Below are 13,158 nucleotides of genomic sequence, written 5' to 3'. Positions count from 1 at the left end.
AAGGCAAGACCCGCTCCTCACCATTCATCTCTAAAGCAAGGCAGGAGCAGGGCTACAGCAGGGTGAAGGGGAGCCCCGTCTCTCGAGCCCCTGCTCTGCGCCAGGCACCCTCTGACATGGTCTCATTTAACCGTGCCACAGCCCAGGACAGCAGCAGATGTGTAACCAGGAGCTCAGAGAGGCTGAGTGGCCTGCCCACGGCCCCGCGACGAGTGACAGAGCCAGGAAGGAAACTGGGGCCCTTTCATCCCCCCGCCCTCACCTCCGACCGCCCAGCTGTGAATGTGATCCGGGCCCGCATCTGTGGGAGGCACTAGAGCTTTTTAACATTTCTTTTGATGGGGATGAGAATGGAGGGCTGGAAAGGGAGAAAAACCAAACAAACAAATCATGAACCAAAGCAAGAAAGAAGCTCGAAGAAGCGAAGAGGAAACGCTCTGACAGGATTCTGAGGGAACAGCCTGGAAAGAAACCAGGCACAGCTGGACGTGATTACCGCCGAGGGCTAGGGCCCGGGGGTCAGGCCCCCGTGAAAACGCCCCTCCAACCACAGAGGGCCCAGGCCCCTCAGGCGCCTCTGGCTGTCCACTTTGCCCGACTCCGGCCAATTAACTTGACTTACTCTCAGCATAAATTTTCCAGCCTTGGCACTGCCTGGAATTCTGAACTCTCACGCTTTAATTCTTCCCAATTAAACTCAGCATTTTCTTTCTCTTTCCAAAGGTGCTGAGAATAAACTCCAGGTCTTCGGCTTGGCAGGCTGCTGCGGGAGCTGGGTGGGTGCTCCTTGTCGTCCTCCTTCCCTCCACTGCCCAGTCCCCACCCGAGAGCTCTGTGTGACCTGAGCCCCCAGCATGTGGCACCCAGCCCGTTTGCCAGGGTGGCCCCTGACCAGGCCCGCTGCGAGCCGGCTGGCTCCTTCCTGCACTCAGCAGTCCCTCGTTGTCAGGCTTAGGGTGGAGTGGGCGGCCACAGGCAGGACTGAAAAACACTGTCCAGACAACAGAGGTCAGGGGTGGAAGGCTGAGGAAGGGCATCAGGGAATTTCACGAGAAAGGGGGCACTGGAGCTTGGCTGAAGAACGGGAGAAAATGTCACTGCCTCCCCACAGCCAGCTCCATCCTTTCCAGTCCAAGTATGTGGCCACTTCTTACCTGTGGCATTCCTCTCCTCAAGAACCTACCATGGCTCCCTAGCACCCGCCCAGTAGAATTGTTTTATTATTTAAAATTTTGAACTCATGAGGAATTGTGAAAAATAGAGAAAAAAAAACCCCAAATCCTAAAATCTAGGTACAACCACAATTATGAGCATCTGTTTTCTGTCTTGTTTCATGCGCTTATTTTCTCATAAATTGTGATGAGTCATCCTATATGTGAGCCTTATTTCTGCCACGCTACAGCTCAGTCCCGGTCATCCTTCTCACTTTCTGCTTGTCCTGCCAGCAGCTAACCTCCTCTGCTCTCCCCTTGCTGCAGCTGTTTCGGCTCCAGCCCTGCAATGGACGCCTGCGGGCAGCTACCGCCTCTTCACTGCAGAGATTATTTCCTCCAGGTCAGTTCCCAGCACTGGGATCCCTGACACAAACACCAGGAGCCTTTTACTCCCATTACTCCCCAGTTAATCTGCACAAGTTCATGGATTTCCCAGCCCTCGAGTGTGTGTTGTCTCAACTGAAATCATCTTTCCTGTAGTGACTTCCTCCTGCAGAGGCCTCCACGATCAGCCATGGGTGCTTGTTCATCCACTCCACAAGGGTGCAAGGCCCTGTGCTAGGGGCAGAGCATAAGCTGTGACCAAGAGGCCCCACCTGCCCTCAGGGAGCTGCCCTTCAGGGGGCAGGGAGTAAGGGCTTCGGCATGCCGGCACCCATCAGCTACTGATGGAGGTCAGCTCTGAAGGAAGAGAAGAGTGACCTGAGAAAGGCACCGCGAGGGCTCGCAGAGAGGAAGCAGGTGTGGGGAAGGCGGGTTTGGTGGTGAGATGACGCAGTCGTCCATGTGCGTGCATGCATTCAATATGTGTGCACGTGTTTGTGCACCTGTGTGTGAGAAGTGCGCATGAGGTAAGCCTGGGGCAGCAGGTAGGGCCTTGGCAGCTGTGGGCAGGCAGGGCTGGGGGCCAGACTTGAGTGGTGGCATGTCCAAGGTGCAGTCAAGGGGTGACACCCTGATGTGCTCCCACTTGCAGGGGTACAGGGCCAGGCCCCTGACCTGAGGAGTGTTTAGCCCGCTCGGCGCTCCCGAATGAGACAGCCTTCCTGCACACATAGCTTCTCCTGGGCATTTCTGTTGTCCCAACCAGAAGGACACAGCAGCGGCAGCTGCTCTCACCAGTCCCACACCCTGGACTTTCATCAATCCCCACATCTTGGCTCTGGGATTAAGAATCAACAGGGAAAAATGTTCCTCATGGAACACCGGGGGAAGGCAGCCTACAAACATCAGTGCAGTGGTTATAACCATATAAAGTCTACAGACGAGGCAATATTGGGCAAGAACATCAAATCGTGAAAACTGTTGATTTGTTGCGGTGGCAAGATAATGGAAGAATTTTTTCTGTCTTTTCTATTGATTTCCCTGAGTGTTTCTGTATAATTATTACATGTGTAGAAGATGGATAAGTAAACAGCCACTTTCACCTCTCTGGGAGGAGCACTGTAATCCTCTTGGTACCAGCACAGAGGTGCGGAGGCTGATGGGAGCACAGACTGGGAGCGCGTCCTTCTGCCTGGGAGGGCTGGTGCGTGTGTGTGTGCACGCAGGAAGAACTGGAACAGTCGAGACCAACCAGGGGGAGGGTCATCCAGGCACGGGGGCCGCGTGAGCAAAGGCACAGAGGGCACGGGGGGCCCGGACAGGCAGAGTTCTCAGCATGCTGGAGTGTGAGGAGGAGCGAGAGATGGGGTGGCTGGCAGGGACTGGGTCACGGGGGCCAGCTGCCAGGCTGAGGAAGCCAGACCCACTGACAGCAACAGGGGCTCCAGGGAGATCCCACTCAGGGGGCCTGTGCCAACAGCAAGTCCCAGATGATCCCGTGGCAGCCAGCAGATGAACTGGGGAGGGGAGGGTCTGCTTAGGTAACCCCTGGGAGGTTATTCAAGACCCCAGACCAACCAGCCGGGTGGCTGCTGCTGCCCACTTCCCACAAACACCATGTGCCAGCCAGGTGCCAGGCATCACTGCCAGCCACTCTATTTCCAGCTGCATGCGGTTGGGACACGGTAGGTGACAGGGAGGGGTGCTGGGACAGGCCGATGCACAGGGCTGGCTGATGGCCACCCTAAACAGCCAAGGCCTGTCCTGCTGGTGCTGCAGCATCTGCCCAGACACAGCCAGGCCCAGCAAACATCCAGGGTGACCCCAAACACCACCCAGGGTCCAGGTGGCTCCAAAATAAGCAAAGCTGCCGGCAAAGGGAGGGCTGGACTGGAGACTCTGGGACACCCTTATTTGTTGATAATGCCCCTTTTAGGAGTGCGGCGCAATGTCTGGTTTGGTGGCCTATGTTTTGGCAGTAGGGTATTTTTAAAGGGCCTTCAGAAGACACTTAGCTTTTGTTTATTTCTCAGAATTCTGATCAAGCCCTTGGCAAACGGATTGCAAACAAGACCAAATGAAGGAGAGTGTCTGCTTGCCGGGCCTGCCCTCCTCGATCGGGTGTTTTCCTTTGCTGTTTATGGTCTTGGCACACTCCGCCTGCAACAGAGCAGGGCTTATCCCTCGAACCACCAACTGAAACCCAGCTGGGGGTTGGGGGGAGGCCGCAGATGCTCCCGAGTGCCTGCCAGGTGTCACTTCTCACCTATGCCACCTCGCCTTGGTCCCCAACCACACTCCCAGGGCATCGCCATGCCCCCTCCCAGGTGAGAAAGGCAAGAAGCAGTGAGGAACGGAGCCAGGAGGCAAGGCCCAACGAGTGTGATTCCCAAGCCCACACTCTCACCTTGTCAGGAACAGAGAGCTGGAGTCTGGCATGGAGACGTGGATTTGGGGGGTTGTGAGGGATTGGCTAGCTGCTGGAAGCTGGAGTGACACAGGCTGTGAGGAGACCTTCCAAGCACATCCAAACACGCCCACCCAGTCTTGAGACCTTTTCCCCTGACCCAGGTGGAGGACACGAGGTGCTCATTCACCACATCAAGTCATGCTCCTCCTGAGAGTGAGAATCAAACATTTGGCCCCAACCCAGCTTCCTGCCCAGCCCTCCATCATGGAAATGAACCTACTCTAGGCCTGCCCCCTTGAGGCCCCAGGGACAGAGAGAAATCAGTCCTGAGCACACCCCTCTAGGAAGTCCCCAGGAAGTACGGGACATCCACCTGAAACACACAGTGACAGTCCCGGGGGCTCGGTGCTAAGTCAGAGGGAAGGGCTGGGGCTGAGGCACCCAGGGGACAGACGAGTAAACCTGACGGCCCAGGGCAGGCTCTCTCAAGGGCTGATGTCTGAGTCCCGAGGGACAAGGAGGTGTCAACCAGACATGGGGTTACATACGAGGATGGGGAAGGGTGATTCAGGCTGGACAGTCCAGAGGAAGGAAATGAAAATTGTTCACCATGCTGGAGTGGGAGATGACAGTTCTGAGAAACGAGAGAGGGAGACAGAGACCCATCTTGCAGAGACCAGGAGGACAGAAAAGAGCTTGGCCACTGTTTCCCAGCAACAGATGCTATGAGTGCCATGCCACCAGGTCACCAAAGACCGTGACATGCCAGCAGGGCAGGGTGGGCGCAGGCTGCAGTGGAGGGATGGGCCCTGTGCATGAGTGGACCTCTGGGTGCCGCCCACCTCCTGCCCACTTCAACCACACCAGTCCACCATGGCAAGATTCGGTGTGAAAAAAAAGAAAGAAAAAAAAAAAAGGTTCTGCTGCTATGAACAAAATTCCACAAAATCTGAAAACCATGAATTGAATCTCATCCCTTTACTTCACAATGACAGAGAAAGTGAGGCACAGAGGGGCAGGGAGTTACCCAAGGCCTCCCAAGGAGTCAGGGGTCCAAAGAGCCCGACTCATAGGCCACATCAGCGCCCGCCCCAACCCCTTGGCTGAAAGCACCCCACTCCCCACCTGACCCTGAGCTGGCTGTGGACATGGGGCTGTGGAGGGGGGGACCCTCCAGTCCCCAAAACACTTGTGCCTAAATCAGTCCACTGCCCTGCACCCTGCTCCAGGATCTCTCCATTTTTGTAATGATTTGGGAAAAGAAAGAAGCCTGTTTATAAAGATGCACGAGAGCATTCAGTGTGTTTCTTTTTCTCAGGCCAAAAAATTTCCATCAGATTAACGGTTTTAAAAAATGGAAAGGAGCAGCAGGCGAGGGTCCGACTCATACTTCCACAGTGAATCCTGCTTCTTGGCTGCCGGGGTCACCTGACTTCCGGCCGAGAATGGGGAAAAGGGTGGCGGTGGAGGCCCAAATACGGAGGACAGGAAGAAACCTCTCGAGTTTACCTTACAAACTATTGGTGTTTATGGAGTATATGCCTGTCTGAAGCTGTTTAGTTTTACATTAAAATGTTCAGCATTTTTTTCCCAGCAAGGAACACATTTGGGCCACTGAAGTATAAAGGCAAATAAACAGAGGCAGCTTGAGACTCCTCAGGGCTTCGAGAAGCAGCACATTGTCTCCAGCTGTCCTCCAGGACGCGGGGGCGGGCGGCTTCAAAGGGGCCCCGGCGGTGCGGGCCCTTTCATCACGCCAGGGGCCAGGCGGCCCAGTGCAGGGAGAGTGGCCACTGCTGCGCCGACGTCGATTTCCTCCCACTGCACAGCCGGGTCCTGCCAGGAGCCTCCGACCACCCTCCTCCTCCTCTCCCTCCACCTGGCAGCCTTGAGCCTCACCTGCACATCCACCTCCTCATCTATCCTACTAGATAAGGCTCACTCCCATTTTGCAGAGAACAAAACAGAGGTTCTGAGAAAGGAGGTGAACATATGCAAAGTCATAAAATCAGTTCATGGCACAGCTGGGATTAGGCGCCTGAGTGCCAGCCGTGGCCCCAGGGTCAACGGGTGAGTATAGAAGCTAATGTGTAAGGACTGGCTCGTTTGGCAGAGTCCTGACAGGCATGTAACAGGGACTGTGAAGGAGTGGTGCTGGCCAAAGGGCTTCACGTGGGCAGCCCAGGGCCCTGGCTCAGCCCCTGCAGCCTTGCCAGTCTGGAAAATATCTGCCTTTTTTTTTTTTTTTTTTTTTTAAGTGTTCTGTCTTTGTACACTAGCAATAAATGCTAAGTAGCTAATTCACATCCATGGAGTCCTTCCTGCAGGCCAGGAGCATGGTACGTGTGTCACAAAGCTTCCCCTTTGGTCTTTGCACCCTCCCTGGACAAGAAGCACTGCCGTTAGCCCCATGGTACAGAGGAAGATACAGATGCTCAGGGAAGCCAAGGGACCTGCTCAAGGTCATACAGTGAGTGAGGATGGGTCCAGGATCTGCAGCCATGCAGGCTGAGTCCCTGTGCCTCCTGAGGGTAGACAGTTATGTCACCCATCCTTTTATAGCCACCTCCCAGCCCAGGCCCTGACACAGAGCAGGCACTCATGAAATCTTTATGAAATGAACGAAAGAGAATTCTGTGGCTGATTCAAGTCCATTAGCAAATATCCCTGCAGATCTCTGGGTTTAACTGCACCTGGAAGCTGATGACGCTCATATGTGCCCTTGTGTGAGGGCTTCGCAGACTTCTGAGCTTGTGCATCCAACTGCTGACACGCCATTTCCATCTGGATGGCTGCTGATCATCTCAAACTAAACTTGGCCAAACAGCCTCCTGGGTCCTGCACCTTGGCCTCCTCCTGCAGTGTGTCCTCCCACAGTCTTCTCATCCCATCCTGGCAGCCGAGCCACAGATACTCCAGGCAAAAGCCTGGTGGTCGGCCCTGATTCCTCCTTTCCCCTCACCTCTCATGTCTAATCCCTCAGCAAGTCCTGCTGGCGCAGCTTTCAAACTATATTCCGAATTCAACCACTCCCCACCGCTCCTCCACTGCCACCCTGGACCAGGCCGCCAACATCTCGGGCCCGGACCCCTGCAGTGGGCTCCTAACTAGTCCCCTCTTGACACGTTCTCCACTTGGCAGCCAGAAAGCCTGTTTTGTTTTGTTTTTAATTAAAATGTCAATCGGGTCATGTCAATACCAGGTAAAATGTCCCATGGCTTTCAAGGTAATTTGGAATCAAATCCAAATTCCTTACTAAGACCTGTAAGGCCCCACACAACCTGGCCCTGCCTACCTGCCCCACTCGTCTCCTCCAGGTACAAAGGCCTTCTGGCTGTTTCCCAAATGCACCTGGCTTGTCCCCAGCTCAGGGCCACTGCACTCTCCCATTCTCTGCCTGGAAGGAAGAGCTTCCCTAGGTCTGCAGATGGTGGCTTCCCCGTTTTTACCATGTCCCCTCCCAGTGAGTCTGGGAGTGACCAGTAACTTTGGAACTGCTGTGACCAACAGGGTTTTGTCAAAGTCACTTCCCAGGCTAGACTGTGAAAACGGTGTGTGCTTCCATCTTGTTCTCTAGGGAGACCAGCTCTTGGGGACCAGTTTCTACGCCGGGAGGAAGCCCACCAGCCCATGTGGAAAGACCACAAGGGAGGGGACAACCGACAACCGAGACGAGCTGCTGGACATGAGTGAAGGGGTTCCCCGATGATGCCAGCTCCTGGCTGTCAAGTCTGCCCCCGGCATCTTGGAACCCAGAGAAGCCGTCCCTGCTGTACCGTGTCTGAATTCTTGACCCAGAGTCCACAAGCAGAATAAAATGGTGGTGTATGCCACTAAGTTTGGGGAGCTTTTGTGCAGCAGTGGTGCCTGGAATACTACCCAATCTAAGGCTGTCACCCTTCTCCCCGGCATTCTCTATCACATTATTTTGCTATATTATTTTTTCAGTGGATTTGACCTGACCTAAAATGACTGTTACATGTTTGTTTACAGTCTTCCCTCTACTATGGAAGGTCACCAGTACGGGGACGAGGACAATTTTGCTCAGCACTGCATCACCAGCACTTAAAACTGTGCCTGGCACACAGCAGGGGCCCCCACGTATTTGTTGGATAAATAAATGGACTGGTGCCAGCTGAAAGGCTTCGGCATCCCTGCTCACACAGTACTGTCTACCTTCCCCTGAAGTGGAGGCTACTTCCATCTTCCTCACGGGCCTAGGGGCCTGGCAGGGATGCCCCAGCTGCTCTCCCTCGTCTCTGACAGGGCACGGCCCCGAGGTTTGCCGAGTGAGAGCATTTTCACAGGTTACAAGGCATCAAAAATTCATTTATTCATTCATTCTGCAAACATTTATTTAGCACCTGGGATGTCCCATATACCACACCAGGCTCCCAGGAGGAAGACAGAAAGGTACACAGGGCAAATTCTGCTTTCAGGGCTAAGAGAGAATTACGACACAAAGCTACCAAGGAGGTGAGTACAATGCGGACTGGGCCAGAGAAGACCTTGGAGCAAGGGAGAGATTGGGGCTGGGGCTGGAATGATGGGGGTGCCCTGCATCCCAGGCGCGCCCTGGGGGAGGGGCACAAGGCAGCAGTGTGCGAACAGGAGGGGTGTGTGGGAGGGCTCGGTGGGGTAAGGAAGGCTGGGCCAGAGGGCTCGGGCGGTAAGGGGAGTATGAGGGGGAGGCTGTAAGCCGGTGCCCGGGGAACCAGGGTGCTGCTGTGAAAGGGTGGGAGCCACAGGAGCAGCTAGGGGGAGTGAGGCAAGGTCCAAAGGGAAACTCCAAGGCCACACAAGGCACCTACACGAGTCGGCCACGGGAGGGGAGCAGGCTTTGGGGAGGAGGCAGCCTTGAAATAAACTCTCTGGAGTAAGTGGTGTACTCTTGGCCCCTAGCACACACCCCCTAGCCTGGCCGGCAGATGCTGGGACTTCTGGGTGCCTTCAGCCACTCCCACACTTACGTGTTGGGTCGAGGGTATATATCTAACACCCCACAACAGGGAGCCCCTCTCTGACCCTAGCCAGTCTTCTGGATCTGTCACTGTTCCAGGGGCAGGGGAACAGAAGGTGGATGGTGGGGCCCCGGCTCCCCAACATCACAGGCTTAGAACCGGCAAAAGCACAGACTGGGCTCCGGTCCCAGCTCTACCACCTACTGGCCCTGGGACCTCTCATCAGTCACCTTCACCCCTGAGCCTCAGTTTCCTCTTCTGTATGAAGGGGATGCTAATGGCGTATGCTGGCAGATGTGAGAATGTGAGTGCGATGTCCTGGGCAATCAGGTCCAACTGAACTCCACGTGTCTCACCCAAGAGTTACCAACCACCCAGCATGAGGCCAGGCATACAGTAGGTGCTTGACAAATGCTAACAGAAGTGGAGTGATCTGGTTAATAAAGCAACTCTTCTTCTGAATCTGGCTACAAATGACTTTTCTTCATCAGGGGAAAAGTGCTGAGAAGCAAGTTCATGATTCAAATTGTAAGCAATTTGAGAGACTCAGTTTTCAGTAAGTCAAGGTAAAGATCGGGGTCAAAGCCAACATCTGGATAAGTGAACTAATGGCTTTAGAGAAAAAGGAGCCTGGCTTTGTGGAGACAGGAAAAAAATATCCACTGCTGGTTTTAATTTAAGATGAAAAAAAAGAAAAAAGCCTTATTCTATTAGCCTAAATATTGGTCTTATGTCCAATTGTGTGGAATTTGGAATAATATTTTTCAAACAGAACTACTGCTATTTCAAGTAATTACAATGCTGAAAGCAGTCATTGGGGGTGAGCAAGGATCTCATCAGGGTTTCAATTCTCCATGGTGTCATTTTCTGTTATATTTGAGAAATTCCTCAATAAAGATGTCAAATAGAGAGCAGGTTTCACTCCCTGGGGGCTGGGCTTGGCCACCTGCCAGAACACGGCAGGACCAGCCTTCACCACAAGAAAACAACCTCGTTGACTCAAAAGAAAAGGCAAGGCTTGACTGGGAGAGCGCAGACAAGAACTAAATCCTCAAACCAGCCCCATTTCTCCTACTTAACTCAGAACACCTTCAAACTGGGCTGTTTATCTGGCTGGCGGTGACCTTTACTCCAGCCATCCTCCCTGAGGTCCGGGGAGGACTGTGACAGCCGGTCAAACTCTCAGCCCAGACTTCTGGAGACAAAACAACAGGAGAGATGCAAACAGGCTGAACCCAGCCGACGGGTGACGGGGGTGAGGCTCAACAAGGGCCATAAAGCAAGAGAACAGAGAAGCTTCCACACTTCAGTTGTCCCCTGGCAGCCACAGACACACTGGGGCAGGCCCTGGGAGGTGTGTCGAGAGGCACACACACGGCTCATACAGAGGCCAAACAGGTAATCCGCAGGCCCAAAGCTGACCAGCCACGAGCAATAGGGAGTGCTGGGGGCTGCGGCAAGGGGATGAGCACACACCACCGCTGAAGCTGCAGCACAGCTCCCGCCAGTTGCTGCCAGAATCACACTCACACTCTGGAAGACTCAGCTCTGCCCCTCCTGTGACTGAACTCACAACTCAGGGGGCACGTGTACCTGGAACACACACCCAACCCTCGAGACCACATTTTGGGTATTTGGGACCCTAAAATTCCCTGCCAAATGCCCACGGGCCTTTCTCCAAGGCTTGGGCAGTCCCATTCCTCAGGCCTATCCTTGGAAGGACAGATGACACTTGGTCCAAGCAGTAGCAAAAGAGCGCTGCTTGTGGGGGCATAAGGCCAGTCTGAGCTTTCAGGTGTCCAGAGGTGTGGTGCAGGATGGAGTCATGGGTGGGAAGAGGGGGGTGGAGGCAGGCACTGACCACCATACCACTTTCTGGCCCAAAATGCCAAGGAGCCCAGGAAGCCTAAATTCAAGCCTGGCCTTCCAGGCCACTGGGAAGGAATTTTTGTTTGATGTACAAAGATAGAACACCATCTAGCTAGGGAGCTTCATTAAAGACTTTTAAATATTTAGACATGGGATGTGGGCTTCTGTTTGCACTCTTGCCCAAGTCCCACAAATGTCAGGGGCCAGGTGATCACGGCCAAGCAGGAATGATGCTGCAAATACCAATTTTTATGTGGGACATCACCTGGCTTGTTAAGGTGACAAACAATCCAGTAAGAATACTAAAATAAACCACACTGGGAGGATAAAGCAAATGCGCGTGGGGGCCAGATGAGGACCACAGCCAGCAGGCGTGCAACCTCTGCACATGGCGACAACATCCAGTGCCTTCCAGAATGTCACATCTAGACACAAGGCTTTCCACCAACTTCCATATATAACTACATCAACCCGCAGAGACAGGGATCACTGACCCATTTTGTGGTGAGGGAAACTGAGGCTTGGAGGGTTTTAATGACTGGCCCCAAATCCTACAACTCAGGAGTGGCAGCCCCAGAATGTGAAGGTCATTAAGTTCCAATCCCAGAAGACTCTAAACTGACTTATTTCAGCCAACATTGGTCCAGCCTCTGTGGTCCTGACACTGGACCGGGTGCTGTAATTCTCGCAGCATCCTACAGATGGAGGAGCCGAGGCTCTGAGACTCACCCCCTGAAGTCATGCAGTCAGGCTGGGTTGGAGCCCAGCAGAACCAAAGTCTGACATCTCTAGTGTTGGAGTTTTGTCTTGAGAAGAAAAAAGCCCTGAGGGAGGGTCTGCCCTCAGCAGAAAGGAGAGGAACAACAGACAGACTTTTCTTGGTTGCCATATGTGCAACTTAGAGCTTATGAAGTTGCAATCTGTCCAGGGAGGTGGTTGGGGAGGCTTATCCAGTTCTTTTAAACTAACCAGTGCAAAAAGAATTTGTTATGAAAACAATGTTGTTGCACCAAGGGCCTGTGCCAACTCCACTCTTAGTCTGGAGACTGGTGGGGCCGGACACTGTAGGCACCTGGTGTACCTGCCATAGCCAAGAACAAGGGTCTTTATAAACAGGTGGTTCTGCACAGGTTAAGAGTGCTGTGGTTGGAAGGGGAGCCATGTGTGCCAGACACGCCCCAGGGAGTACAAAAGCAGGCTCTAGCCCCACCAGGACTCGGAGGCATCAAACCACCACTCTCAATACACCTCATCAGGGAGTTGGTGATGAGAATGCTGCCTATTACATTTTGAGTGCTCCCGAGACACTTTACATACATGATCTCATTTAAACCTCCCAAGAACCCTACAAGAGAGGGATTATGAATCCCATTTCACAGTTGAGCAAACTGGGGTACAGAGAGGTGAAATGATGGGCCAAAGGTCATACTGATAATCCTCCGAGACAGGATATGAGCCCAGAACTGGCAGCTCCCAAGGTCTGTCCTCTTTGACCGCTGGGTGACACACTACCTGCTTTTAACTGGTTGTCCCACAGGAACTGTTGGCTCATCACATCATTCTCTTCCTTTGCTGACTGATCAGTTAATGAAATGTACTCTTTATCATTTGGAAAAAGAGAAAAACAACTGGGAAAGCTAAGCACTTGTGTTTTTGTGAGGATTGAATGAGATAACACTCGTACAATACTTGGCCTGCGTCTGGTCCGATAAATGCTGCGCAATCTCCATTCTTTACAATGTAATTGACGGCTCTGCTCACCTCCGCAGCTCCACCTCCCGCCACCCTGCCTGCACACCGGGCTGGCCTGGAGGAGCTGCCACAGCAATGTGCACATGCTGTAACCCACTGCCCCCAGGAATGAACTTTTCAGGTTCTCCACCCAGGAAACTTCTCCCCAGCCTCTGGAGACCCTGCTCAGTGCCACCTCCTCTTTGGAGCCCTCCTGGGGAGTCAGCCCACCGCTACCCTCCTCTCATGCAGGGGAGGTCCTTCCTGGACTCCTCCAGCCTCAGTTTCAGCATTTTTATTTTGGGTGCAAGAAACGTTCACGGATCTGTTTCCCATAACAAGCTCATCTGAGATCTGATATGCATTAAACAAAAACATATGGGGAAATCTAAGGCTAATATGACCATTAAAAGGAAAAGTCCCAGAGTCCCCAGGACCTCAACTTTTTCCTTTACCATGCACCAGCAACCAGCTGGCACAATGGGACGTCTGTTGAGCCCTTTTAGACAGCACTGCACTGAAAGCCATAAAAAAAAAAAAAAAATCCAAATGATCCTTTGACCCAGGAGTTCCACTTCTGGGAAACATTCCTAAGGCAACAACTGGGAAAACAGGAAAAAGAAAAGTTTTATGCCCAGAGTCATTTCTG

At 53.2% G+C, this 13,158-nt stretch overlaps 1 protein-coding gene across 5 annotated transcripts in view; it reads right to left on the bottom strand.

The window, feature by feature from the left end:
- The window catches only part of SCUBE1 (signal peptide, CUB domain and EGF like domain containing 1), a 145,582-nt gene that overhangs the window by 108,392 nt on the left and 24,032 nt on the right, over positions 1–13,158 (bottom strand). The window lies entirely within an intron of this gene.

Source organism: Choloepus didactylus, chromosome 8 (genome assembly GCF_015220235.1).
Source record: "Choloepus didactylus isolate mChoDid1 chromosome 8, mChoDid1.pri, whole genome shotgun sequence".
Classification (NCBI taxonomy): domain Eukaryota; kingdom Metazoa; phylum Chordata; class Mammalia; order Pilosa; family Megalonychidae; genus Choloepus; species Choloepus didactylus.
The sequence above is the reverse complement of the archived record's forward strand: the minus strand, read 5'-3'. Positions and strand labels throughout refer to the sequence as shown.